The following is a 27,827-nucleotide window of genomic DNA, read 5'->3' as shown; positions in this document are numbered from 1 at the left end:
GAGATGCAGCATAATCCTCCTGTTGTACTTTGGCATCATGGTGCTCCCAGAGAAGAGACTTAAAAATTATTCGTGTCATCCTGGACTCTCCTATCTTGTTGTTATCCACGTCAGCGATTACCACATCAGGAAGGATGTTAACCTTTACATGCAAATGTAACAAGTAGATAGAAAGGAACTGGTCGCAATGGCATTCAGGCAAAATGAAGGAGTCATGGAACAAAGGTAATTGGTGACATTGGACCATGCTTTAACTGGTGAGGATCAGGAACGCATGGCCATGGATTGAAGTGGAAGAAGTTGTAGTTATCATTGTAGTGTCAGGGGTTATGGGGAGAAGGCAGGAGAATGGGTTTGGAGGGAGAGATAGATAGATCAGCATCAAGGGAATCAAAGGGATATGGGATGGGGTATTGATTTTGGATGATCAGCCATGATCATACTGAATGGTGGTGCTGGCACGAAGGGCTGAATGGCCTACTCCTGAACCTATTTTCTATGTTTCTATGTTTCTGTTTTTAGCATGATTGAATCACGGAGTAGACTTAATGGGCCGAATGGCTTAATTCTGCTACTTATAGTTATGACATAGTGTTATAGGGAGCTGGATAGGGTCAGAATGGAACTTGCAGGGCCATAGGGATGTGTAGAACAATGGGACACACTTTATCTCTCTGACACGGAGCTGTTGTACTTAATGAGCCAAATATCTTCTTTTCACAGCTAAAACTATTACTTTTGTTGACTTTATGAAGTATAATAGCCAGAAAGTTATGTTGAACTTATACAACAAATAAAGACAAGAACAAGAAAGCCATGGTAAGGACATTGCATTCACCTAACCAGAGGCGGGATGCCAGAGAGAATGTAGTAAAGATTGTATTGTATTGTATTCAAATTTATTGTCATTGTCTCAATTAGAGACAACAAAATGAATTTTCCTTACAGGCAGTATCATAAAAATAAATAAATAATAAATAATAAAACATATTAAAAATAAAATTGAATTAAAAAAAGAAAAGCACAAACACAGAAAGTCCACGAAACAACATAACACAGTGGCACCAAGGTGAGGAAGGCACCATAGTCCAGCCAGCCTCCCCTCCGATCTTCCCAGATGTTCATCCGTGGTCTGGGCCTTTCGAGCACCCGCAGTCGCCGCACCGGGCGGCCCGATGTTCAGGCCCTCACTCCAGGCTGGTGGAACGCCGACGCCGATCCCCGACGGTGAACATCCTCCTCCTCAGCGGCCCGGACCTCCTGATCAGCCGCCTCCCGCAGCCGGAGTCCGCAGCTCCCGAGTCCGCAGGCCGAGCCGGGCGGAGTCGCAGGACCCCGCGTTGTTGATCAGCGCCGCCCGCGTTGGGAGCTCCGCAAACCGCAGCTCCATGATGTCGGTGCAGCAGGTCCAGCACTCCGGGCTCCAGACGGCGATCCCCGGTAAGGCATCGCCAGCCCCGCGATGTATCAGCGCTGTCCCGCCGCTGCTGGAGCTCTGGTCGATCCCGGCAGGAAAGGCCGCGCCAATCCAGTAGGTAGGCCGCTGGGGGGGGGGCGAGGACGCGACTCGAATAATAGTCGCGTCCTCTCCAGGAAGCGACCGAAGGATGGTATCCCCCTTACCGTGCCCTCTTCCCCCACATAAAGACATTTAAAAAAACATAAAAAACACACTTTAACATAACTAAAAAAAAAAGATTGACAAGGCAGCTCCAAGGGTTCAAGAAGGAACTGCGGATGCTGGAAAATCTGAAGAAGGGTTTTGGCCCGAAACGTTACCTATCTCCTTCGCTCCATAGATGCTGCTGCACCCGCTGAGTTTCTCCAGCATTTTTGTGTACCTCCAAGGGTGATGGGTTTCAGCTATCATTTTCACAGGCCATGATAGTTTTTGTCCTTGGAGTAAAGAAGTTTTGATAGATGTGACAGATAATGATCGAGTCAGCCGAGAGAAGATCTTCCCGTCGGTAGATAGTTTCGTTTTAGTTAGTTCAGTTTATTATTTGGAAATGGCCGACTCGGGAGTGTTCCAATCCATCCCGATGCCGGAGTTTTGATCATCGCTACGAGAGGGCTTGGACACTGGACCATCGGCAATGGCAAGTGCGGAGGGTTCAAGGCCCCGACCATGGGTGAACAAAGGAGGATGATGACTGAACTTTATTGCGTTCCATCACAGTGAGGAATGTTGATTCCACTGTGGTGGATGTTTATGTTAAATTGATTTTATGTGTGTATTGTGTTATTTTCACTTAGTATGGCTGTATGGTAACTCAAATTTAATTGTACTTTAGTTGATTAAGTGACAATAAATATGAACTTGAACTTGAACTTGAACCTATTGTCACGTGTACTGAGGTACAGTAAAAAGTGTTTCCGTTGTGTGCTATCCAGTCAATGGATAAGACTGTACATGATCACAATCAAGCAGTCCAGGGTGTACAAATACATGAAAAGGGTATAACATTTAGTGCTACATAAAGTCTAATAAAGTCCAATTAAACATAATTCAAAGGATATCATTGAGGTAGGTGGAAGATCAGGACCACTCTCGAGCTGTTCAATTGCCTGATTCCAGCTGGGAACAGTTGCGAGCTGCATAGAGCGGAGATTTAGCACTTTAAACAAAAGTAAAGAGAGAATGTGAAGAAAATCTTGTGTTGGGCTCACCAATGTTTAGTTTAGTTTAGAGATACAGTGCGGAAACAGGCCCTTCAGCCCACCCAGTCCACATTAACACCATCCTGCACACACCAGGGACAATTTACATTTATACTAAGCCAATTAACCTACAAACCTGTAAGTCATTGGAGTGTGGGAGGAAACCGAAGATCTCGGAGAAAACTATGATGAAGTTCACTGTGGTGAACTAATGCCCCTGTCCCACGTAGGAAACCTGAACGGAAACCTCTGGAGACTTTGCGACCCACCCAAGGTTTCCGTGCGGTTCCCGGAGGTTTTTGTCAGTCTCCCTACCTGCTTCCATTACCTGCAACCTCCGGCAACCACCTGCAATCTCCGGGAACCGCACAGAAACCTTGGGTGGGGCGCAAAGTCTCCAGAGGTTTCCGTTCATGTTTCCTAAGTGGGACAGGGGCATTACAACCTCCGTACAGACAGCACCCGTAGTCAGGATCAAACCCGCGTCTCTGGTGCTGAAGGTGCTGTAAGGCAGCAACTCTACCGCTGCGCCACCATTATGACTTGGACGTCACTGTCTCTAAAATTGGTGGAAAGAGAATTTAATCAGAGTTTCAACGGTGAATTAGATGGGAACTTCAGGGAAAATAATTTGCAGGATTGGAGCAAAAATAAGGGGTGTATGGGATTACTTCATTTGTAATTGATCCATTGGGCTGAATTATCTTGCTTCTAGACATAATAATTACATACGTTTTGTAAGACTTTATAATATGAAAATAAGAAATGAAAATTACATAAATTCTACAAGATAAATTATTTGAGTCCTACTCCAAAGTTTAGTTTAGTTTAGTACAGTGAAAAACTGTATGCTATCCAGTCAGCGGAAAGACTATACATGATTACAATCAAGCCGTCCACAGTGCACTGATACAGGATAATGGGTATCATGTTTAGTACCAGATAAAGTCCAGTAACGTTTGATTTTACACAGATAGCTGAAGTAACTATCTTCAAGCCGGCTGCTTGACCGGCTAATAACTAGCCGGTCAAGCAGCATCTCTGGAGAAAAATAATAGATGACCTTTCCGGTTGAGACCCTCTCTCCAGATTGAAGATAGTCCAAGGGTCTCCAATGAGGTAGATGGTAGGTCAGGAACTCGCTCTAGTGTTGGTGATAGGATGGTTCAGTTGCCTGATAACAGCTGAGAAGAAACTGTCTGGGAAGAAACCTACAGGTGTCAGGGGTTATGGGGAGAAGGCAGGAAAACGGGGTTGGGAAGGAGAGATAGATTGTCCATGATTGAATGGCGGAGTAGACTCGATGGGTCGAATGGCCTAGTACTTTTGGCCTTATGTCCCCGAATCTGAATGTATATGCTTCCATGTTCACAGCAATCGCATTCATTATCTCAAAACCTTTCAAGCAGGCCATTTTGACGTCCCTTCTACAGCCACAAGCAGGTCAGCTTTCTTAAACTCACCTTAAATCCCTGACCCAATGGAACGGTGGTCGTCGCTCCCCAGTGCACACCGCCAAGGCTAAATGTGGACACAGCCGCTGACAGATTTCCCGCGAAGGATAAGAGTGCGGTGGACAGGGTACGAAGTGTCAATAGGTATTGACTCCCAGGGAAGGACAGCATGAACCTGCCCATCCATTATTTCTCACTTGAGCTAGGTTTTCAAAAAGAATGTTAAGTGAAGCATCGCAGTGCGTTGCCAGACGATCAGGTTCCAACTGAGCTCCCTTGGATTTTCTCCCTCCCCAACCTTTGGAGAAAAAAAAAATTAAGCTGTGCGCTAATCTTAAGTGTACGGAGACAGATTTTGTTTGGAGTGCTAAATACCTAAGGCCGGCAGACCAGGTTTTTGTTTGTCCGTCTCTTGTACAATACGACATTATCATTGACAGAATAAGCTTGACCATTGTCAATAGGCTTCTTCTGCCCTTGATTTATCAGCAATGTGACGTGAGGTCTCTCAGGTAACGGGTAATGCCAATTGTACCTTGAACTGTTTATTTACCTTTTGGGGTTGTCGTAATAAAAGCTCTCCCATTGTCTGTTAATTAAAATTTTCACTCTCTGAAAAAAAACCTTTTCAACACAAAGAGCGCCCTGCTCGGGGGTTTCAGTTTACCGCTGTTGGGAATGTGAAACCAGGTGCACTTTAGCAGATTGAAAGTCAGGTGCCTGAATATTCCAAGACGGCCCAGGTAATTTCTAGGCCTTTTCTCAGCCTCCCGTCTCATTTACAGACAGCCATGCTCCAACAAATGACACGCCACCCAGAATCACATCAGGAAAGGACATCTATTTGCCTCTGATAAGTGGAGTTGGTGGCAGTTAAGAGGGGTGTCAGGGGGTGGAGATGAGAGAAACAAATAGTTTAGTTTAAGGTAGGCAAAAATGCTGGAGAAACTCAGTGGGTGAGGCAGCATCTACGGAACGAAGGAATGAGTGATGTTTCGGGTCGAGACCCTTCTTCACCCGTCTTGACCCGAAACGCCACCCATTCCTTCGCTCATAGAAACGTAGAAACATAGAAAATAGGTGCAGGAGTAGGCCATTCGGCCCTTCGAGCCCGCACCGCCATTCAATATGATCATGGCTGATGATCCAACTCAGTATCCTGTACCTGCCTTCTCCCCATAACCCCTGATCCCTTTAGCCACAAGGGCCACATCTAACTCCCTCTTAAATATAGCCAATGAACTGGCCTCAACTACCTTCTGTGGCAGAGAATTCCAGAGATTCACCACTCTCTGTGTGAAAAATGTTTTTCACATTTTCTCCATAGATGCTGCCTCACCCACTGAGTTTCTCCAGCATTTTTGTCTACCTTCGATTGTTCCAGCATCTGCAGTTCCTTCTTAAACAATAGTTTAGTTTACTTTAGTTTAGAAATACAGCACGAAAACAGGCCCTTCGGCCCACCGATCCTGTGCTGACCAACGATCCCCATACACTAACACTATCCTACACACACTAGTGACAATTTACAATTTTACAAGCCAATTAACCTACAAACCTGTACGTCTTTGGAGTGTGAGAAGAAACCGGAGCTCCCGGAGAAAACCCACGCAGGTCACGGGGAGAACGTACAAACTCCATACAGATAGCACTCATCGTCAAGATCGAACCCGTATCTCTGGCACTGTAAGACAGCAAATCTACCGCTGTGCCACCATGCCCCGCCCCTGACCCACCTCACTGACTCTTCCATTGTAAAGTCAGATTTTAATGCTGGCATGTCAAGGGCAATGTGTGAAGGCATTCAGCATAAATGAGAGGTAAGTGACGGTACTGACCCGACCGATTTGAATCTCCCAGCAGAGCGAGATGTCCGTCTGGGAATTATGCCGACAGGCCTGCTCCAGACTGTAGGAGCACATGCGGAGAGACTCCCTGAAGCCACCAATGCCAGGGCTCTGTTGGGGAGGACCACAGTCAAGGTTTGTTCTGTGGGTGGGGGACAGCCACAGATAGTTGTGGGAATACAAGGTATTTTCAATTACGAGCTGATGAACTCAAATGGATGCAATCGTTTTTAATTGTCCATAAATTGGAGGCTCCCCTTCCCATCTGTAGACTGCACCCATGATCTTGTCTGAGAATGAAGGGCTCTGATGTTAGATGACCAATAAACTTGGGGCAGCACAGTGGCGCAGCAACAGAGCAGCTGCCTCACAGCGCCAGAGACGCAGGTTCGATCCTGACTATGGGTGCCGTCTGTATGCAGTATGTCCATCCTCTCTGTGACAGCGTGGGTTTTCTCCAGGTGCTCTGGTTTCCTCCCACACTCCAAAGACACACAGGTTAGTAGGTTAATTGGCTTCTGTAAATTATCAAATGTCTCCAGTGCGAAGGATAGTGCTAGTGTACGGGGTGATCGCTGGGTGACGGAACACCCGGGGAAAACCTACGCGGTCAAGTCAAGTCAAGTCAAGTTTATTCGTCACATACACATACGAGATGTGCAGTGAAATGAAAAGTGGCAATGCTCGCGGACTTTGTGCAAAAAGACAAACAAACAAACAACCAAACAAACTATAAACACAATCATAAACACACACATATTATTTTACATATTAAATATTGGAAGGAAAAACGTAGTAAGGTTAGTCCCTGGTGAGATGGGAGTTTACAGTCCGAATGGCCTCTGGGAAGAAACTCCTTCTCAACCTCTCCGTTCTCACTGCATGGCAACGGAGGCGTTTGCCTGACCGTAGCAGCTGGAACAGTCCGTTGCAGGGGTGGAAGGGGTCTCCCATGATTTTATTTGCTCTGGAGTTGCACCTCCTGTTGTATAGTTCCTGCAGGGGGGCGAGTGAAGTTCCCATAGTGCGTTCGGCCGAACGCACTACTCTCTGCAGAGCCTTCTTGTCCTGGGCAGAGCAATTCCCAAACCAGATGGTAATATTTCCGGACAAGATGCTTTCCACAGCCGCTGAGTAGAAGCACTCGAGGATCCTCGGAGACACTCTGAATTTCCTCAATTGCCTGAGGTGGTAAAGGCGCTGCCTTGCCTTACTCACGAGTGCTGAGGCGTGTGATGTCCATGTCATATCCTCGGAGATGTGGACTCCCAGATATTTAAAACAGCTCACCCTATCCACAGGATCCCCATTTATCCTCAATGGAGTGTACGTCCTCGGATGATGTGCCCTCCTAAAGTCCACGATCAGCTCCTTAGTTTTTTTGATGTTCAAGAGGAGGCTGTTGTCCTGGCACCAGAGTGCTAGATCAGCCACCTCCTCCCGGTAGGCCTTCTCGTCGTTGTCTGAGATCAGGCCCACCACCACAGTGTCATCAGCAAACTTAATTATTGAGTTGGAGCTGAACCTAGCCACACAGTCATGTGTGTACAGGGAGTACAATAGGGGGCTGAGGACGCAACCCTGGGGCGATCCTGTGCTCAGGGTGAGGGACTTTGATGTATTCCCTCCCATCTTGACTACCTGGGGCCTGGCGGTGAGAAAGTCCAGGGCCCAGGCACACAGGGGGGTGTTGAGCCCTAATTCCATTAGCTTCCCGGCCAGTCTGGTGGGGACTATCGTGTTGAAGGCTGAACTGAAGTCTATGAACAGCATCCTCACGTAGCCCCCCTTCTGGCTGTCAAGATGAGAGAGAGCGGTGTGCAAAACCTGGGAGACCGCATCGTCCGTGGATCTGTTCGGACGGTATGCGAACTGCAACGGGTCCATGTTGCAAGGGGGGAAGGCGCAGATGTGTTTCTTCACCAGCCTCTCAAAGCATTTCATGACTACCGAGGTAAGGGCCACCGGACGGTAGTCATTCAGACAGGCTGGGGAGGCATTTTTTGGTACCGGTACAATGATGGATTTTTTAAAGCAGGCAGGGACCACGGACTTGTCCAGGGAGAGGTTGAATATTGTAGTGAGCACCGGAGCTAGCTGCGTAGCACAGGACTTGTACGGGGAGAACGTACAAACTGCGTACAGACAGCACCCGCAGTCAGGATCAAACCCGGGTCTCTGGCGCTGTTAGGCAGCAACTCTGCTGCTGCGCCACTGTGCCGCCCCCAACCGCGACAATCTATTTGACCCCCTTGGCAGGCTAACATTTTTCCGGTACATAGAACGCTTTATAGGTTGCTGCCTCTTGCCTGTGTATAGTACAAACTTACACTTGACACATGTTTTGACTTTCGTGGAGCAAGAAAAATAAGACACCATGTCGTCAGTCCAAGGTCACCTCCAAGAATGTTGTCGAACAAGGTAGGAACCCAACCAACATCAATAACACATTGTGGTCTAATTTCCAGGGAGTAATAGAAAGTCAACTGAAATTGTGTAAACCGGAATGTACTGACAACATTTTATAGGCAATAGGAGACCATAAGGAAATGCAGATGCTGAATCTTGAATAAAACACAAAGTGCTGGAGTAACTCAGCAAGTCAGTCAGCATCTCTGGAGGCTCGGCCCGAAATGTCACCCATCCTTTTTTCTCCAGAGATGCTGCCTGACCCGTTGAGTTACTCAAGCACTGTGTGTCTATCTCTGGAGGATATGATAGGTGATGTTTTGGGTGGGACCTATCTTCAGACTGTAGAAGGGTCACAACCAATCCATGTCCTCCAGAAATGTCGCCTGACCTGCTGAGTTACTTCAGCATTTAGTATTTTATGGGAAATAGTCTTTGCTGTACACATTTATACAGTGGTGAAAATAACATTGGGATAGAATGGGAATTGGAGCAAACCAACGCGGGCATGGTAAGAACGTGCAAACTCTGCACAAATGACGCCTGAGGTCAATATCGAACCCGGGTTTCTGGCGCTGTGAGACAGCGTCTCTACTAGATGTGCCACTCAGCCTCCCTCTTCGTGCAATGGTTAAGATAACAAAATAGCTGTTGAGTACAAGCAAACAATATCCTCGAATGACCAAAATGATTGATAGGTACAGCTAATTATTGGTGGAATGTATTAAATGCATGCAATGAATCCACGACGGAATTCAGGAGAAATGTCTTTACTCGCATAGATCTGTGGTCTTCCAAATTTGCTTCTTAGAGCATGCCTCAGTTCAGTCTCTTCATCACTGGTGGTCATGCAAGTCGAATCGGTAGTAAAGAAAATAACGCAATGCTAGCATTTATTTCAAGAGGGCTTGCATACAAAAACATGGATGTAATGTGGAGGCACTAGTATAAGGCCGCGTTTGGAATATTGTCAGCAATATTGGGCACAGTATCTGAGGAAGGATTTGCTGGCTCTGGAAAGGGTCCAGAGGAGGTTTACAAGAATGGTCCAGTGGTTCCCAACCTTTTTTAGTTCATGGCCCCCTTGGGATCTTTAATTTTTCTGTGGCCCCCCCCTGACATTATTAGCAGAAACAAAGTGTGAACCTGTGGCCCCCTAAATCCCAAAAATTTTCTGTGGCCCCCTAAATCCCAAAAATTTTCTGTGGCCCCCTAAATCCCAAATTTTTTCTGTGGCCCCCCCTGAAATTTGCCATGGCCCCAGGCTAGGAATCACATGGGATAAGCTATGATGAGGATTTGTTGGCATTGGGACTGTACTCGATGGAGTTTAGAAGAATGAGGGGGGACCTCATTGAAACATACAGAATAGTGAAAGGCTTGGATAGAGTGGATGTGGAGAAAATGTTTCCACTGGTGGGAGAGTCTAGAACTACAGGTCATAGCCACAGAATTAAAGGACGTTCTTTCTTTAGAAGGGGATGAGGAGAAATTTCTTTAGTTAGAGGGTGGTTAATCTGTGGAATTCTTTGCCACAGAAGTTTGTGGAGGCCAAGTCTGGATATTTATAAGGCAGAGATAGATAGATTCTCGATCAGTACTGGTGTAAAAGGTTGTGGGGGAAGACAGGAGAATGGGGTTAGGTGGGAGAGATAGATCAGCCGTGATTGAATGGCGGAGTGGACGATGGCTGAATGGCCTAATTCTGCTTCTATTTCTTATGACCTTCAACAGCCAATCCCTAGAGCTCCTTAATTCTTTTCTAAACCCCTCTGCCTTATGGCACCCTCCCCCCCCCCCCCCTCCCCCTAAAGTCAACATTTAAAACCGTTCTTCCTTGTTTGAGCTTTCAGACATCTACCAGAACACTACATCTTGCATTTTGTTTTTAATGTCCATGTGAAGTAGCTAAGGATATTTTATAGTATAAATTGGCACAATCACTTTCTTGGATAGATTCTTGATAGATAGAGTCTTCTGTGGCAATGAATTCCACAGATTCACCACCTTCTGACAAAATACATTTCTCCTCCTCTCCTTCCTAAAGGAACTTCCTTTAATTGTGAGCCCTAGACTCCTCTCACACCAGTGGAAACATCCTCTCCACATCCACTCTATCCAGGCCTTTCACTATTTGGTAAGTTTCAATGAGGTCGCCCCCCTCAACCTTCTAAACTCTAGTGAGTAGAGGCCCAGTGCTGTCAAACGCTCATCACTTGTCAACCCACTCATTACTGGGTTCAATCTCATAAACCTCCTTTGGACTCTCTCCAACGCCAGCACATCCTTCCTCAGATATGGGGTCCAAGTTTGCTCACACTACCCCAAATAATCTTAGACCTTCAGGCGACAATTAATTTTCCTGCAATTGTTTATAGTAACAAGTATCATAATGAGACCATTCGACCCATTGTTCGTGCACCAGTTCTTTAGAGACGTGAGGAACTGCAGATGGTGGTTTACAAATAAAAACACAAAGTGCTGGAGTAACTCAGTGCGTCAGACAACGTCTTTGGAGGATAGACACAAAACAAATGGAGTGGCTCAGCAGTTCAGGCAGCATCTCTGGAGAAAAGCAATGGGTGACGTTTCGGTTTGAGACCCAGGGTAGAAGGAATCGAGGGATTATAGACGGTACATAGAAGAGATCAATGAAAGATATGTAAAAAGCAGCAATGATCAAGGAAAGGTGGAGCACGCAATGAAGTTAGAGAAATCAATATTCATACAATGGTAAATTGTCCCTAGGATTATGTTCAGTAGGGGGCGGAAATCCTGGGGGTGGGGGGGGGGACAGGAGGGACGTGCCCCATGCTTTGAGAGGTGGGGGACAATCCCCCCCATGTTTTGTCGTCCGGACTTCGCTTTCTAAGGGCTGAATCGGCCCATTCGCGGGGCCTTTCAGCGCCCGTCGGGGCTTAAAATCAAACTGCTGCATCGAAGCGATCAAGGCTCCTGATGTTGAAGACCCCGTGAATGGGCCGATTCAAGCCCACGGCCGAAGCCTCGCATGAATGCATCTCGCTCCGTCCTCCAGCCCAGCGTGCCGCTTGACTCGGGGGTGATTCGGTGAAGACACTGGTCGGTGAAGGCACGTTGGCCCGAAGGCCATGTTTCCGTGCTGTATCTCTGAACCAAACTAAACTAAACTAAACCAAACTATCTGAAAGGAATGATGCATCGTATCTGCAAGTGAGTCTGACCTGGGCTTGACCCAGGAGCTGGTTGGGCAGCTTGCAAGAACAGAACCAGGACAGGTTTAAGCTCAGTAGATTTACGTTAGCCCCACCCATTGGCGGGATAACTGGCCAGACATTCACATTCTACTGAAGGTGCACCAGGCTTTGCAAAGGCCATAAAATGTTCGCCCTTTCTCTAATCAAAGGGAGTTTGTTGCCTTAAAGACGGGTCCATTTCCATGAAGTAGTAAAATACTGCCATCTATTGGGACCTGAAATGTCCATTGTGATCGTTGTGTTGTGTCTTGTGTACAGAGACAGTAACGCTTTCAGTGGCTCCAGACCATGTATTTGCAATTCCTAGAGCTAATGACTGCATTCAGTCAACATAAAGTCTAGCAGAGGCATACAGAGATCATGATGCCATTAATAATGCTGTCTGTCACTGACCTCCCCACTCCAACTTACAATGAGGGCTAGAAACTAATGCTGCACCAACTCCGACTGCTCAGCACCGACTCGGTGAGATGAAAAAGCTGGAGGAATGAACAACTCACAATTTGGTTCAGTGTGTGTGTGTGAATTTAGACCGCACTTTATTAGTACAGGTGTCAGGGGTTTTGGGGAGAAGTCGGGAGAATGGGGTTAGGAGGGAGAGCTAGATCAGCCATGATTGAATGGCGGAGTAGACTTGATGGGTCGACTTGATCAGATTAAAAAGCTCAAGGGATGAACAATTGTACATGCACTTTGAAGATAGACACAAAATGCTGGAGTAACTCAGCAGCACACGCAGCATCTCTGGATAGAAGGAATGGGTGACTTTTCGGGTCGAAACCTTTCGTCAGTGAATCAGGGGAGAGGGAGATACAGAGATAAGGACCCTTTCCTCACCTGTATCCACCTATCACTCGCCCAGCCTTCCCGACCATAATCAGACAAAAGAAGGGTTCAGACCCGAAACAGGAGAGGCAGGACAGAGCCTTGTCAGTAAAATGGGTAAACACAGGCGGGGAGGGGGGGGCTTTCGGTAGGCAGATTGTTGGACAAAGGCAAGAAATGAAAAAACAGATGTGAGCCACACTCCTCCTGTTGGTGTGTGAACATCAACGATTTGTCCAAGTTCAATCTCGCTGACACAATGGCCAAGAAAACACACACCCAACAATGCCTCTACTTCCTCAGAAGGCTAAGGACATTTGCCCAGCCATCCCAATGAGGTGGGGATCTCATTGAAATATACAGAATAGTGAAAGGCTTGGATAGAGTGGATGTGGAGGCAATGGTTCCACTAATGGGTGACTGCAGTTATTTGAGGAGGGCCATCAACGCCTCTACTTGTGAGAGAGTCTAGAACTGGAGGTCATAGCCTCAGAATTAAAGGATGGTCTTTTAGGAAGGAGATGAGGGGAAATTTCTTTACTCAGAGGTTGGTGAATCTCTGTAATTCTTTGCCACTGAAGGCTATGGAGCCCAAGTCATTCGATATTTTTAGGGCAGAGATAGATTTTTGGGTAGTACAGGTGTCAGAAGTTATGGGGAGAAGGCAAGAGAATGGGGTAAGGAGGGAGAGATAGATCAGCCATGATTGAATGGCCTAATGCTACTTCTATCACTTGTGCCCTTATGACCTTATGACCATTGTGTAGAGGTGCCAAGTGGAAAGTGGAAGCCCAGCCCACTGCTCAGAACAGGAGGGAGAGTTACACTGGCAGAAGATATCAGTATTACCTTTAGCTTATTATAGCCACATGTACTGAGACAATCTAAAACTTGTTTGTGTGCCTTTTCCGGGCTAATTATACCATGCACACTATACATCAGGTAATGCAAAAGAGAAACTAATCAAAGTATAGAAACATAGAAACATAGAAAATAGGTGCAGGAGTAGGCCATTCGGCCCTTCGAGCCTGCACCGCCATTCAATATGATCATGGCTGATCATCCAACTCAGTATCCCGTACCTGCCTTCTCTCCATACCCCCTGATCCCTTTAGCCACAACGGCCACATCTAACTCCCTCTTAAATATAGCCAATGAACTGGCCTCAACTACCTTATGTTGCTGAGAATTCCAGAGATTCACCACTCTCTGTGTGAAAAATGTTTTTCTCATCTCGCTCCTAAAAGACTTCTCCCTTATCCTTAAACTGTGACCCCTTGTTCTGAACTTCCCCAACATCGGGAGCAATCTTCCTGCATCTAGCCTGTCCAACCCCTTAAGAATTTTGTAAGTTTCTATAAGATCCCCCCTCAAACTTCTAAATTTTAGCGAGTACAAGCCGAGTCTATCCAGTCTTTCTTTATATGAAAGTCCTGACATCCCAGGAATCAGTCTGGTGAACCTTCTCTGTACTCCCTCTATGGCAAGAATATAGAATATTGTGCTAAAGATACAGAGAAAATACTGATTAATAAAATAAGTTCAAAGGCCGCAAGGGGTAGATAGGAGGATTGGGAATACAGCTCCAGCTTGTAAGAAGTCTGTTCAAGAGACTGATAACAGCAGGGAAGAAGCCGTTCTTGAAGCCAGTGATACGTGCTTACAAGCATTGCCTGACGGGAGAGGGGAGGAGAGAGAATGGCTAAAGTGTGAGTGGTCTTTGATTATGTTGGCTGTTTTCCTTAGGCAACATGAGGTATATAGAGTTAAAGAGTCACACTGCGTGGAAAACAGGCCGTTTGGCCCAACATGCCCCATCTATACTAGTCCATCCACTATGGATGGCATCGTCTGAGAGACGTTTGGGGTGGGTGGGGAAAGGCTAGTTTGTGTGATGGAATGGGCTGCATTTACAACACTCTGCAATTTCTTGTGGCCAAATTCACTGCATTTGCCATATCCCGCAGTGATGCATGTGGACAGGATGGATTCTACAGTGCCTGGAGTCATAGAGTTATACAGTGCGGGAACAGGCCCTTCGGCACAACATCCCCACAGCGGTCAACATGTCCCAGCTACACTAGTCCCACTTGCCAGTGTTTGAGTGGGTGGGCGGCGCAACTCACGTCGCAGCGGCCTCTGCAGTCCGTCTGTCTTTTTTTATTATTTGGCTCGTTTAAATATAGTCCTAGTGGTTTTATTTTAACTGAGTATGTGTGTGGGGGTCGGGGGGGGGGGGCGGGGGGTGGGGCGGGGTGGTGGGGGAAACTTTTAAATCTTTTACCTTTTCTTTGCCGGGTCTCCGTCGTCGTTGGGGCCTAGCACCGTGGAGCGGCCTCCAACTGGAACGACCTGGGGCTCCAGTCGCAGAGCTGCGACCTACTTACCATCATGGAGCTGGCCGAGTTCGGAGCGGGAGGAGCTGTGGTGGCGAGCTGCTGCAGCCCGACCCGGGGATTCGGAGGCTCCAACCGCGGGTCTCTGCTGGGAGACCGCTTTTCGGGGCTTCCGCAACGGCGACTTTTCCCGCCCGAGTTGCGGGGTTGAAAAGTACCTGGAGCGGGGCCTTACATCGCCCGGCGCGGCTTTAAGTGGCCACGGGACTTGCTAGCGCCCGCCGGGGGCTCGAACACCAAGACCCGGAGCGTGGCCTTGCATCACCCGGCGTGGCTTTAATGGCCGCGGGACACTTACCATCGCCCGCCGGGGACTTTGACTCTGACATCGGGCGGAGTGCAGGGGAGAGATAAGACTTTGCCTTCCATCACAGAGAGGAGGAGATTCACTGTGATGGATGTTTGTATAAATTGTGTTGTGTCTTGGTTCTTTTTCTTGTGTGTATGACTGCAGAAACCAAATTTCGTTTGAACCTCAGGAGGTTCAAATGATAACAAATAAATTGTATTGTATCGCATTGGCCCATATCCCTCCGAACCTGTCCTATCCATGTACCTGCCTAACTGTTTCTTAAACGTTGGGATCGTCCCTGCCTCAACTACCTCCGCTGGCAGCTCGTTCCCTACACCCACCACCACCCTTTGTGTTTCAAAGCTGGAAACTGCCTTGGAGACAGGTATATGATTTGATAAACAGGAGTGTCACTGGATGTGGTCCAAATAGCTTGGTGCATGAACTCCTTCACCTTCTGCAACTGAAATACCTTTTGTGCTCTTTTGATAAATGGAGTTGGCGGGCGTGTGTGAATATTTTACAGCCTGGTTTCTTTACGTGAGGTTCCTGGGGCGGCGATGTCAAGAAAACGAGTCCACCCTGGATAGGGCACGGCGATAATAAAAAGGGGTCATCAATCACTGAGGGACTGCTTTCTAAGCCAACAGGACTCTTTCAGCGCACATGTGTGCACTTTCTCATCACCGAGGAAGAATAAAAGATGGGTCTCAAAAACATTCTTAAAGAGACAAAGAATATATTATGGATCAATTCTGCTAAAATGTTTTCTTTAAGAAGAAGACAAGTTTGAACAGTACTTTAGACCGCTCTGCTGCTCTGTACAGTGTAAGACGAGGTCTGTGTGGGAATATTTACTTCCTGCTTGCCTATCTGTTTTGAAACATTCATTGCTGTAGGTCTCATTTATGTTTTATGCTGCTTGTCATCGTTTGTCATCATTACAATGCGAAGAAAGGGAAGATGTACTTATGGGGAGTCTAGCGTAAGCTCTGGAAATCCTTTCATGACCAACAAACTGTTGACCAAGTGCATTCTGCAGTAAATAAGTTCTAGTAGCAGAATTAGGCCATTCGGCCCATCAGGTGTACTCCGCCATTCCCTCATGACTGATATATCTTTCCGTCTCAACCCCGTTCTCCTGCCTTCTCCCCAAAACCCCTGACATCCTTACTAATCAACAATCTAGCTCCTTCGCTCCATAGATGCTGCTGCACCCGCTGAGTTTCTCCAGCATTTTTGTCTACCTTTGATTTTCCAGCATCTGCAGTTCCTTCTTTAACACTTTGTCTACTCCACTGCGAAATCTCCTCAAGGTATGCCTACTTTGACGAAGTTCTCCTCCTCCCTCCGGAGAAAAGGCCTATCTCCTTCGCTCCATAGATGCTGCTGCACCCGCTGAGTTTCTCCAGCATTTTTGTGTACCTAATCAACAATCTGTCCATTTCCCGCCAAGATCACAAGAAATTGCACATATTTGTGGATGCAGCCCAGATCATCACTCAACCCAACCCCCCATACATTGACGCTGCCTCGGCAAGGCCAGCAGCATAATCAAGGACGTCTCACCTCGGTCACTCCCTCTTCTCCCCTCTCCCATCAGACAAGATGTACAGAAGTGTGAAAATGCATACTTCCAGATTCAGGAATAGTTTCTTGTTATCAGTCAACTGATCTATCCTATCACCAACTGGAGAGTGGTCCTGAGCTACTATCTACCTCATTGGTGAGGTTTGGACTATCTTTAATCAAACCTTTCTGAACATTATCTTGCACTAAATGTTATCCTGCATCTGTACACTGTGAGCAGCTTGATTGTAAACATGTATATTGTCTTTCAGCTGTCTGGATAAAACAAAAAGCTTTTCACTGTACCTCGGTACACGTGACAATAAACTAAACTAAACTACAGGAGAAGTGCCAATAGTATCAGTTACTTAGCCACTTTGCAATGATTTGGTAGAGGAAACGAAAAATGATTAAAGAATAAGGCATGCATATTAAGGCAATGTTGATGAAGTAGTGTTAGTTCTATGAAAACAATTATGGTTGGTTATCTTTACCAGTGCACAAGCACAAGGGCGGCACGGTGGCGCAGCGGTAGAGTTGCTGCCTCACAGCGCTAGAGACCTGGGTTCGATCCTGGCTACAGGTGCTTGTCTTTACGCAGTTTGTACATTCTCCCTATGACCGCGTGGGTTTTCTCCGATTTCCTCCCGCACTCCAAAAACATACAGGTTTATAGGTTAATTGGCTTCTGTGAAATTGTAAATCATCCCGTATGCGTAGGATAGTGCTAGTGTGCACGATGATCGCAGTCTGGCAAGGACACAGTGGACAGAATGGCCCGTTTCCATGCTGTATCTCTTAAAGCAGATGACTTAAATCATAAGGACATAAGGTCATAATTGATAGGAGTAGGATTAGGCCATTTGGCCCATCATGTACTCTGCCATTCGATCATGGCTGATCTATCTCTCCCTCAGAACCCCATTCTCCTGCCTTCTCCCCATAACCTCTGAGACCCGTACTAATCAAGAATCTAGCTATCTCTGCCTTAAAAATATCCACTGATATCCACACATGTGATATCCACAATCATCATTGAATCACTTGTAAGAAAGATCAATGAGTTAGCCAAAGTAAGTGACTTGCTAAAACATAATTTTATAAGAATAAAGTGTGACTGAAAGTTTACAGTATTAATGTTTCTTGTGTGTTTATTTGTTGTGTGTTGCATTAGTGGGTAAAACCGCAGCAAGTGAGAATTTCATAGTTCCAGTCCCGGTATGCATGACCATTAAACGCTCTTGGCTCTCGACCTTTATATCAAAAGCAACAGTACTGGAGACCACAGCCCAATAGGTTAGAGTAGGGTGCAGGAAGGAACTGCAGACGCTGGTTTACAATGAAGATAAACACAAAGTGCTGGAGTAACTCAACAGGACATCTCTGGGGAGAAGGAATGGGTGACGTTTCGGGTCGAGACACTTCTTCAGACTGAGAGTCACGGGGGGAGTTAGATGGGGAATTAACGTGAGGAATTAAATAATTAAAGAGCTTATGGTTATGGGGAGAGCATAGAAAAGTGATGTTGAGGCAAAAAGTCAGGTACCTGTATAATCTTATTGAATGGCAGAATTCATATTGAAAGACACAAGGGGTCAAAAGATATAGATAGATAGATAGATAGATAGATCCTTTATTGTCATTCAGACCTTTCATATATCCTTGCTCCTATTTGTTGCATTCACACATTTCTTTGTTCTAACAGCATCATACCCTTGCAAATAAGCAAAGAAAAAAGATTGGATACAATTTTCAATTATGGAGCATGTTTTAATGGAGATAAATGTTGCATTATGACGTGATATTAAACAGAAAATGACAGGCCAAAGTAGAAGAAATTATAAGGCTTCGACTCCAAACCTGGTCAATAAGGAATGTGCTTAGGAAGAATCGTGAAGGAGAATCAAAGGAAAATGATTAGTACAGTTCAATTTAGTTTATAGTCACATGTACCGAGGTACAGTGAAAAGCTTTTTGTTGCGTGCTATCCAGTCAGCGGAAAGGCAATACACGATTACAATCAAACCAGTTACAGTGCATAGATACATGATAAAGGAATAACGTTTAGTGCAAGGTAAAGCCAGTAAAGTCCGATCGAGGATATTCTGACAGTCACCAATGAGGAAGATAGTAATTCAGAACAGCTCTCTGCTTGCGGTAGGATGATTCAGTTGCCTGATAACAGCTGGGAATAAACTGTCTCTGAATCTGGATGTGTGCATTTTCACACCTCTGTACCTTTTGCCTGATGGGAGAGGGGAGAAGAAGGAGTGGCCAGGGTGCGACTCGTCCTTGATTATGCTGCTGGCCTTGCCGAGTCAAGGAGAAGGAATTCCAGAGGCAAGGAGAGGAAAATAGAAGGCTCATCTATGTCATCTCCTGAATCTGTAGGGGAATAAAGAAAACTAGAATAGATGGAAGATATTCTACCAACCCCTCTCATGAACTAACCAAGCACAGTCACAACAGGAGTAAACAGGGTTTGCTTTTCTATTTACTTTTAAGGTAGAAAAGGTTTGTCCCAGAAGTCGAATCAGATAAAGCTTGTTACAAAGCCAAGTATGGTCAAAAGTTTTAGAAAAGGGATGGGTTTCAACAAGCATGTTTAAAATGGTTATAGAGGGAGAGACAGAGAGAGATTTCGGAAAGTAATTCTAGAGCTGAGGGCAGCTGAAGTCAATGGTGCGTTTAAGTTCAGTGATGATCAATTTGCAAGATTTAAAGGAGTGTTGGTCTTGGCTGCTTAGAGTGCCGAGAGAGATTGCAGAGAATGGGATGGATCTGAACATTGGGGTGAAGGGTGAGGGGGGATATATATATATACTCAGATATATATATATATATATATTTATTTATATACAAAATACACTCATATACACATACATACATGCACACACACATGCATATATATATATATATATATATATATACATATATATATACTGTATATACATACAGATAGATAGATAGATAGATAGATAGATAGATAGATAGATAGATAGATAGATAGATAGATAGATAGATATACACACACATGCAAAGATATATATATATATATTATACACCTAAAATAAATAAATAAAGTTTAATAGGGTAAAAAGACAAAGCCAATGCCCCCATGTGTATGTAGTTCAGAGCTTATTTGGAGCAGCTGAGCCAAGGCTAAAGTGTGATTGAATGATGCAGCAAAGATGCAAAATTGTCGCTGAGTGATGTGTAATCACAGGTCCGGTTCAGACTTTCTTTGGGGATGTGACAATACCTGAGGAGTGAGGAGGTTTAATTACATGATCTCACAGAACCAAGGTCACTCCAACTTCAGACACCGACTTTACAGGACAAAGATGACATTTGCATATGGGCACAATCGGAGACCAAGCTCCAAGCTGTAGGTAATTCCTTCCCTGGAGCCTACAAGAAGATGATGGAATGTACAGAAAATGAAGGTGCTTTATAAACCTACCTCAACAGTACACAACACCCCCAGGCAACCAAGCTGCACGATAAGCTATTGGAAAATGTGCATGACTTACCAGAACCTATTGTGAAGCCAACCAAAGGGGGATATTGATGATTAAATTTTCCATTGGCTAAATGAGGGAGAGAGCGTTTGAAGACCAAGACCTAAAACATAACTGTGTCAGAAGGAACTGCAGACGCTGGTTTAAACCAGAGTTAAGGCACAAAACGCTGGAGTAACTCAGCGGGACAGGCAGCATCTCTGGAGAGAAGGAATGGGTGACGTTTTGGGTCGAGACCCTCCTTCAAATTGGAGAAGTGTCTCAACCCGAAATGTCACCCATTCCTTCCATCCAGAGATGCTGCCTGTCCCGCTGAGTTACTCCAGCATTTGTGTCTATCATTTGGAGGTCTAATCCTGATGGGGACGAATGGCCTAAATCTGCTCCTAGAATTTATGAACATTTCAATCAGTAGACATTGTCTTTCTTTGGGTTGAAGCAGATGGATTTTACTCTGTAATTACTCAAGAATTGCTATTACATAGAAACATAGAAAATAGGTGCAGGAGTAGGCCATTCGGCCCTTCGAGCCTGCACCGCCATTCAATATGATCATGGCTGATCATCCAACTCAGTATCCCGTACCTGCTTTCTCTCCATACCCCCTGATCCATTTAGCCACAAGGGCCACATCTAACTCCCTCTTAAATATAGCCAATGAACTGGCCTCAACTACCTTCTGTGGCAGAGAGTTCTAGAGATTCACCACTCTCTGTGTGAAAAATGTTTTTCTCATCTCGGTCCTAAAGGATTTCCCCTCTAACCTTAAACTGTGACCCCTTGTTCTGGACTTCCCCAACATCGGGAACAATCTTCCTGCATCTAGCCTGTCCAACCCCTCAAGAATTTTGTACGTTTCTATAAGATCCCCCCTCAATCTCCTAAATTCTAGCGAGTACAAGCCAACTCTGGCGAGCTGGACCGCCGAGAGCAACATCTCCGGGCTGCGGGTCTGCGGAGCGGAGAGGCGGCAGTGCGGAGAGGCGGCGCCGACTTTAACATCGGGAGCCTGGGAGCTCCAAACCGGCGTGGCCTTGTCGGCTTCGGCAGCCGCGGGCTCCAACCAGGAAGCGGCCGTTCCAGGTGGCCCAGCCGCCGAAAGGGCTCTCCCGACGCCGGGGCAAGACCACCCGGTGAGAACGGCCAGGGACATCGGGCCTCCGTAGAGGCAATTGCGGTGGCCTCAATAGGCCTGACATTGTGCCTATCCACTGTGGGGGGATGATTTTTTTGTGTAATTGTAGTCCTGTAGGTCTGTGTCCAAGATGGCTGCCATGAAGAGAGAGTGGACGCTGGCCCGCTTTGGCTGCCGCTGCTCTCTCTTCACACTGTGTTTTTGATTTTCTGTTTTTGGATTGAATTCTGTTTTTAATTTGTGTCTCTGTGATGTCTTTTTTACCTGTTCTATTCCGATTATATGTTTTTATTCCGATTACTATGTAAGGTGTCCTTGAGATGTCTGAAAGGCGCCCATTAAATAAAATGTATTATTATTATTATTAGTCTATCCAGTCCCAGCAGAACACGTGGGTAAGCTTAATCAATATACATAGATGGCAACCCCCCCCCCCCCCCCCCCCCCCTTACAGGGGGTTGCCACCGAACTGGTACCTCGTGACAGAACATGACCCGGCGGATCAAAGTCTACATGGGGTAGCTGCCGAGCTGGTACCTTGCATATAGGAACCAGCAGACATCAATGTTATCGATGTTAGACACAAAAAGCTGGAGTAACTCAGTGGGACAGGCTGCATCTCTGGAGAGAAGGAATGGGTGACATTTCGGGTCGAGACCCTTCTTCAATGATGATCTCTTCCTCGGCAGTTTCTTGGGGTCTCGGCTGACCTGCCTCCTCTCCATTCACCATTACACGAACCGACCTCCCTTCCATTGACTACATTTATACCTCAGGCTGCCTTGGCAAGGCCAGCAGCATAATCAAGGACTTGTCGCACCCTGGCCACATTTCACTGTACCTCGTAGACGTAACAATCAGCTAAACGAAACTGAACTGAACATTTCTATGGGAATTGTCGGAGTCTGAAGAGGCCAATGTAGACTTCAACAGATAGGGCACAGTTAAAGGGAAGATGGCTATGTTGGGTCTGATGTTGAGCACTCCTTCAGCTGTTTTTGGTTGACCTTCACATGTGGTAGAGATGCAAGGAGCTCAACATCTTTCCAGATAATCCTTCGTCATTTTGAACAGTCATGGTTGAGGGATTCCCAGAAGATGGCGAGCAAGCCATGCCTTTTTTTCATTTGAAGCATTTCCTTTATCTTCCTGATGATGGAGTACCCTGTAGTATGCTTATTTCAACTGTCTAGTGCCAGGGTTGTGCCAAATGTATATAAAATGTAAAGTATATAAAAATATGAGAACTAAAAATAGGGTGGACAGTCAGAGCCTCAAGTCCAACACTAGAGGGCGTAGGTATATCGTGAGAGGGGGAAAAATATATAATGGAGATGTGCGGGGCAAGTTTTTTTACACAAAGGGTGGTAGGGGCCTGGAACACATTGCCAGGGGTGGTGGTGGAGGCAGATATGATAATGCTGTGCAAGGAGCTGTTAGATAGGCATGTGGAAGTTCAGGGAATGGAGAGATATGGATCAAGTGCAGGCAGATGAGATCAGTTCAGCTAGGCATCATGTCCGGCACAAACATTGTGGGCCGAAGGACCCGTTCCTGTGCTGTACTATTCCATGCCTTATGTTCTATGTAATCATAAGATCATGAGAGATATGAGCAGAATTAGGCCATACGGCTCCTCAAGTCTACTCCGCCGTTCAATCATGGCTGATCTATCCTTCCCTCCTAACCCCATTCTCCTGCCTTCTCCCCATAACCTCTGACACCCGTACTAATCAAGAATCCTTCTATCTCTCTGCCTTAAATATATCCACTGACTTGGCCTCCACAACCTTCTGTGGAAAAGAATTCCACAGATTCACCACACTGCCCTGTAATGTCCCATGTAGCTAGTAGACTGTATCAGAAACAAAGCAGGAGGTGTTACCCTGGGAAAGAACATTGACATTGATTTCCTTGATCTGTCAGTTGGAGGATTTCGAAAGACTGCTTTGGTGGTACTTCTTCATTGCTAAGAGATGCCTTTCATATCGATGTAGTATGAAGAGTGTGGAATCGTGGACACTTGGTAGATCATAAGATTTGCTTCAGTTAACCTACCTGATCTCCCGATTGCTAAATACTTTAATTCCCCTTCCCATTCACACTCTGACCTTTCTGACCTAGGTCTCCTCCATTGTCAGAGTGAGGCTAAATGCAAATTGGAGGAACAGCATCTCATATTTCACTTGGGCAACTTACACTCCAGTGGGATGAAGATTGATTTCTCTAACTTCAAGTGTCCCCGGCATTCCCGATGGGTCTCGACCCGAAACATCACCATTCCTTCTCTCCAGAGATGTTGCCTGCCCCACTGAGTTAAGGGCCTGTCCCACGAGCATGCGACTCCATGCAGCAAGCGTGACCTAACGTGGTCGCTTGAGCCGTACGGCATCGCGGGGCCGGTCCCACTTCGATTGCCGGAGTTGTGCGGAGCTGGTCCCGACATCATGCGGAGCACCAAAAAACTGACCGTGTTCAAAAATTCCACGCGGCAACGGCCTGCCGGCCCGCAGCCGCCTCGACACCTTACGCACCGCCTCGACGGGCATACGTCACGCGCAAACTTCCCGCGGACTTCGCTCGAACTTCACGTCACTCACTCGACCTCCGCGCGGCCCCCACTTCCGGTTTGGTCGCGCTCACCGTATGCAGGCGCATGCTGGTGGGACCGGCCCTGTACGGGAATCACTCGACCTCCGCGCGGCCCCCGCTTCCAGTTTGGTCGCGCTTGCCGCATGCAGGTCGCATGCTCGTGGGACAGGCCCTTAACTCTAGCTTTTTATGTCTTTCTTCGGTTTAAACCAGCATCTGCAGTTCCTTCTGACACAGCTATGTTTTAGGTCTTGGTATTCAAAAGCTCTCTTCCTCATTTAGGCAATGAAGAATAGACCTCCTCTGTCTGAAAAAAGGTATATATCGAAAACATCTCCTATATGTTCTAGCTTCTATAGATGCTCCCTGCACAACTGAGTTACTCCAGCACTCTGTGTTTTGCTTAAGATTCCAGCATCTGGAGTTCCTTGTGTCTCAGGCACCTCCTGTGTATTAACCTTTTTTTTCATGTTATTTTACATTTACAGTATGTCCCGGATTATTTTGCTGCCAACTATCTTTAAGCAATTATGTTAAATATAATAGATGAGCTTTAGCGATTTATTCTTATGCAGAAATACATTGAGAACGCAGTCCGTGCATATCAGACACTAACATTCCTCGTGCTGCCACAGCATGTAGGTAATGCACCGTTCAATCTCTCTGTCAGATCCTTCATTCGTACTGATCTAATCTGGCCTTTGTTTAAACGCTGTTGTTTTCTTCATGTAATCCCTCAGCGAGAGCAGTTACCAGCTGTTATATTGTACACCAGAATTTCCTTAGGGTAAGTTAACTCTAAATTAGTGGCTCATCGATTTGATATATTTCGTGAGGCAGACTATCCCTAGTGATCCCAGCAGCTGAGTTTGAAGCTTCCAAGTATTAGAAGTCATTTAGTGCGCCTTTTAATTATGCTGGTGCAAAACAATTTGTGATAATATTAAAGGATTTCAGCACGTTAATTTGATATGGAATTAATTTACAGATTGCACTAAACGTTATTCCCTTATCATGTACACTGTAAATGGTTTGATTTTAATCATGTCAGAGTCATGGTCATAGAGTGAATACAGTGAGGAAACAGGCCCTTCAGCCCAACTGGCCCATGCCGGCCAACATGTGCCAGCTACACTCGTCCCACCTGCCTACAACTGGCCCACACCGGCCAACTTGTGCCAGCTACGCTCATCCCACCTGCCTGCGTTTGTTCCATATCTCTCCAAACCTTTCCTATCCATGTACCTGTCTACTGTTTCTTCAACGTTGGGATAGTCCCAGCCTCAACCAGTTCCTCTGGCAGCTTGTTCCATGCACCCACCACAACTTTGTGTGAGAAAGTTACCCCTCAGATTCCTATTAAATCTTTTCCCCTTCACCTTAAACCTTTGTCATCTGGTCCTCGATTCACCTACTCTCGGCAAGAGACTGTGCATCTACCCGATCTATGGCTCTCATGATTTTATATAATATTATTTTATATTGTCTTTCTGCTGACTGGTTACCTTTGCACTGTACCTCGTTGCACGTAGCGATAAACTAAACTGAAACTGAAGTGAAGCTGTGTGACATGAAAGTGACTGCAGTTATTAGAGAAAGGCCATCAACGCCTCTACTTGTGAGAGAGTCTAGAACTGGAGGTCATAGCCTCAGAATTAAAGGATGTTCTTTTAGGAAGGAGTTGAGGAGAAATGTCTTTAGTCAGAGGGTGATGAATCTGTGGAATTCTTTGTCACAGCAAGTCAGTGGATATATTTAAGGCAGAGATAGATAGTACCTTGATTAGTAGGGGTGTCAGAGGTTATGGGAGAAGGCAGGAGAATGGGGTTAGGGGGAAGAGATGGATGAGCCATGATTGAGTAGCAGAGTAGACGTGATGGGCCGAATGGCCTAATTCTATTTCTATCACTTACTAGACTAAGTGGGACCCGTTGGGTCCCAGCATCACACAGGAGGGCTGGTCATTCAACGCAATATTCCACCTCTCCACCAATTCTAATATTGGTGGCCAGTTGGGGGGGGCTTTCTGGAGCACTAGTATGGGTGTTGTGGGCTGAAGGGACTGGTTTCCAGAGGGCTAGTATGAAAATTGTGCGCCAAATGGATTCTTGGGCTGGCGTCTCAGTCAATCAAGCCTGTTGTGCTGGCAACTCACTCACCACGGCTGGTGGGCTGGTAGTTGACTCACGGCTAATCCTTGAAATTCTATTTCAAGCAGGGTATAAGGCCACCAAATTCAAGTGCAGTTTCTTACCACTTCTAGCAGGGTGCAAGGCCACCAAATTCGTGCAGTTTCATACCATTTGAAGTAGGGTGCAAAGCCATTAAAGACAGCGAGTCGTGACCTCTCCATCTTGCAGAGACTGAGCCACACCCACATTTCCGGGTTTTATAACCCCTCCCCCCCCCCCCCCCCGGAAAAGGTGTGGCTTTCATGGAGTGATTGACAGGAGAGAGATTCTCAACATTTAAAAAAAAAAACGAATGACACTTTTATTTTTAATTGATGGGAAGAATTCTCTGCACCTGCTCAGCGGAGGGGGACTGAGTAAGATGGCCAAAAATCACAGCCGTAAGTGGTAGCGTTTTATCTAAAATCAATATACAGTGCAAACAGGAAGTAAGTGCATTTACAGTAGTGCCTTTTAACTTCAAGCCAAAGCACCCAAGCTGCCATTTGCAGTAAGTAGTGCCTTTCAACTTCATGCCACCATTTGCAGTAAGTAGTGCCTTTCAACTTCATGCCACCATTTGCAGTAAGTGGTGCCTTTCAACTTCAAGCCAATGCACCCAAGCCACCATTTGCAGTAAGTAATACATTTTAACTTCAAGCCATTGCATCCAAGCCACCATTTGCAGTTAGTGGCTTTCAACTTCAAACCACACCCAAGCCACACCCAAGTCACCATTAGCAGTAAGAGGTGCCTTTCAACTTCAAGTCAAAGCTCCCAAGCCACCATTTGCAGTAAGTAGTGCCTTTCAACTTCAAGCCAAAGCAACCAAGCCACCATTTGCAGTAATAGTGCCTTTCAACTTCATGCTACCATTAGCAGTAAATAGTGCCTTTCAACTTCAAGCCAATGCACCCAAGCCACCATTTGCAGTAAGTAGTGCCTCTCAACCCCATGCCACCATTTGCAGTTAGTGCCTTTCAACTTCAAATTAAAGCTCCCAAGCCACCATTTGCAGTAAGTAGTGCCTTCCAACTTCAAACCAAAGCTCCCAAGCCACCACTTGCAGTAAGTAGTTCCTTTCAACTTCAAGCCACAATTTGCAGTAAGTAGTGCCTTTCAACTTCAAGCCATTGCACCCGCCACCATCTGCAGTAAATAGTGCCTTTCAACTTCAAGCCACACACAAGCCACACCCAAGCCACCATTTGCAGTAAGTAGTGCCTTTCAACTTCAAGTCAAAGCAACCAAGCCACCATTTGCAGTAATTAGTGCCTTTCAACTTCAAGCCAAAGCAACCAAGCCACCATTCGCAGTAATAGTGCCTTTCAACTTCAAGCCAAAGCTCCCGCCTCCATTTGCAGTAAGTAGTGCCTTTCAACTTCAAGTCAAAGCTCCCAAGCCACCATTTGCAGTAAGTAGTGCCTTTCAACTTCATGCCACCATTTGCAGTAAGTAGTGCCTTTCAACTTCATGCCACCATTTGCAGTAAGTGGTGTCTTTCAACTTCAAGCCACACCCAAGCCACACCCAAGCTACCATTTGCAGTAAGTAGTGCCTTTCAACTTCATGCCACCATTTGCAGTAAGTAGTGCCTTTCAACTTCATGCCACCATTTGCAGTAAGTGGTGTCTTTCAACTTCAAGCCACACCCAAGCTACACCCAAGCCATCATTTGCCTTTCAACTGCAAGCCAAAGCACCCAGGCCACCATTTGCA

The sequence above is a fragment of the Amblyraja radiata genome, chromosome 8, assembly GCF_010909765.2.
Source record: "Amblyraja radiata isolate CabotCenter1 chromosome 8, sAmbRad1.1.pri, whole genome shotgun sequence".
In the NCBI taxonomy this organism is placed as follows: Eukaryota; Metazoa; Chordata; class Chondrichthyes; order Rajiformes; family Rajidae; genus Amblyraja; species Amblyraja radiata.
The sequence above is the reverse complement of the archived record's forward strand: the minus strand, read 5'-3'. Positions refer to the sequence as shown.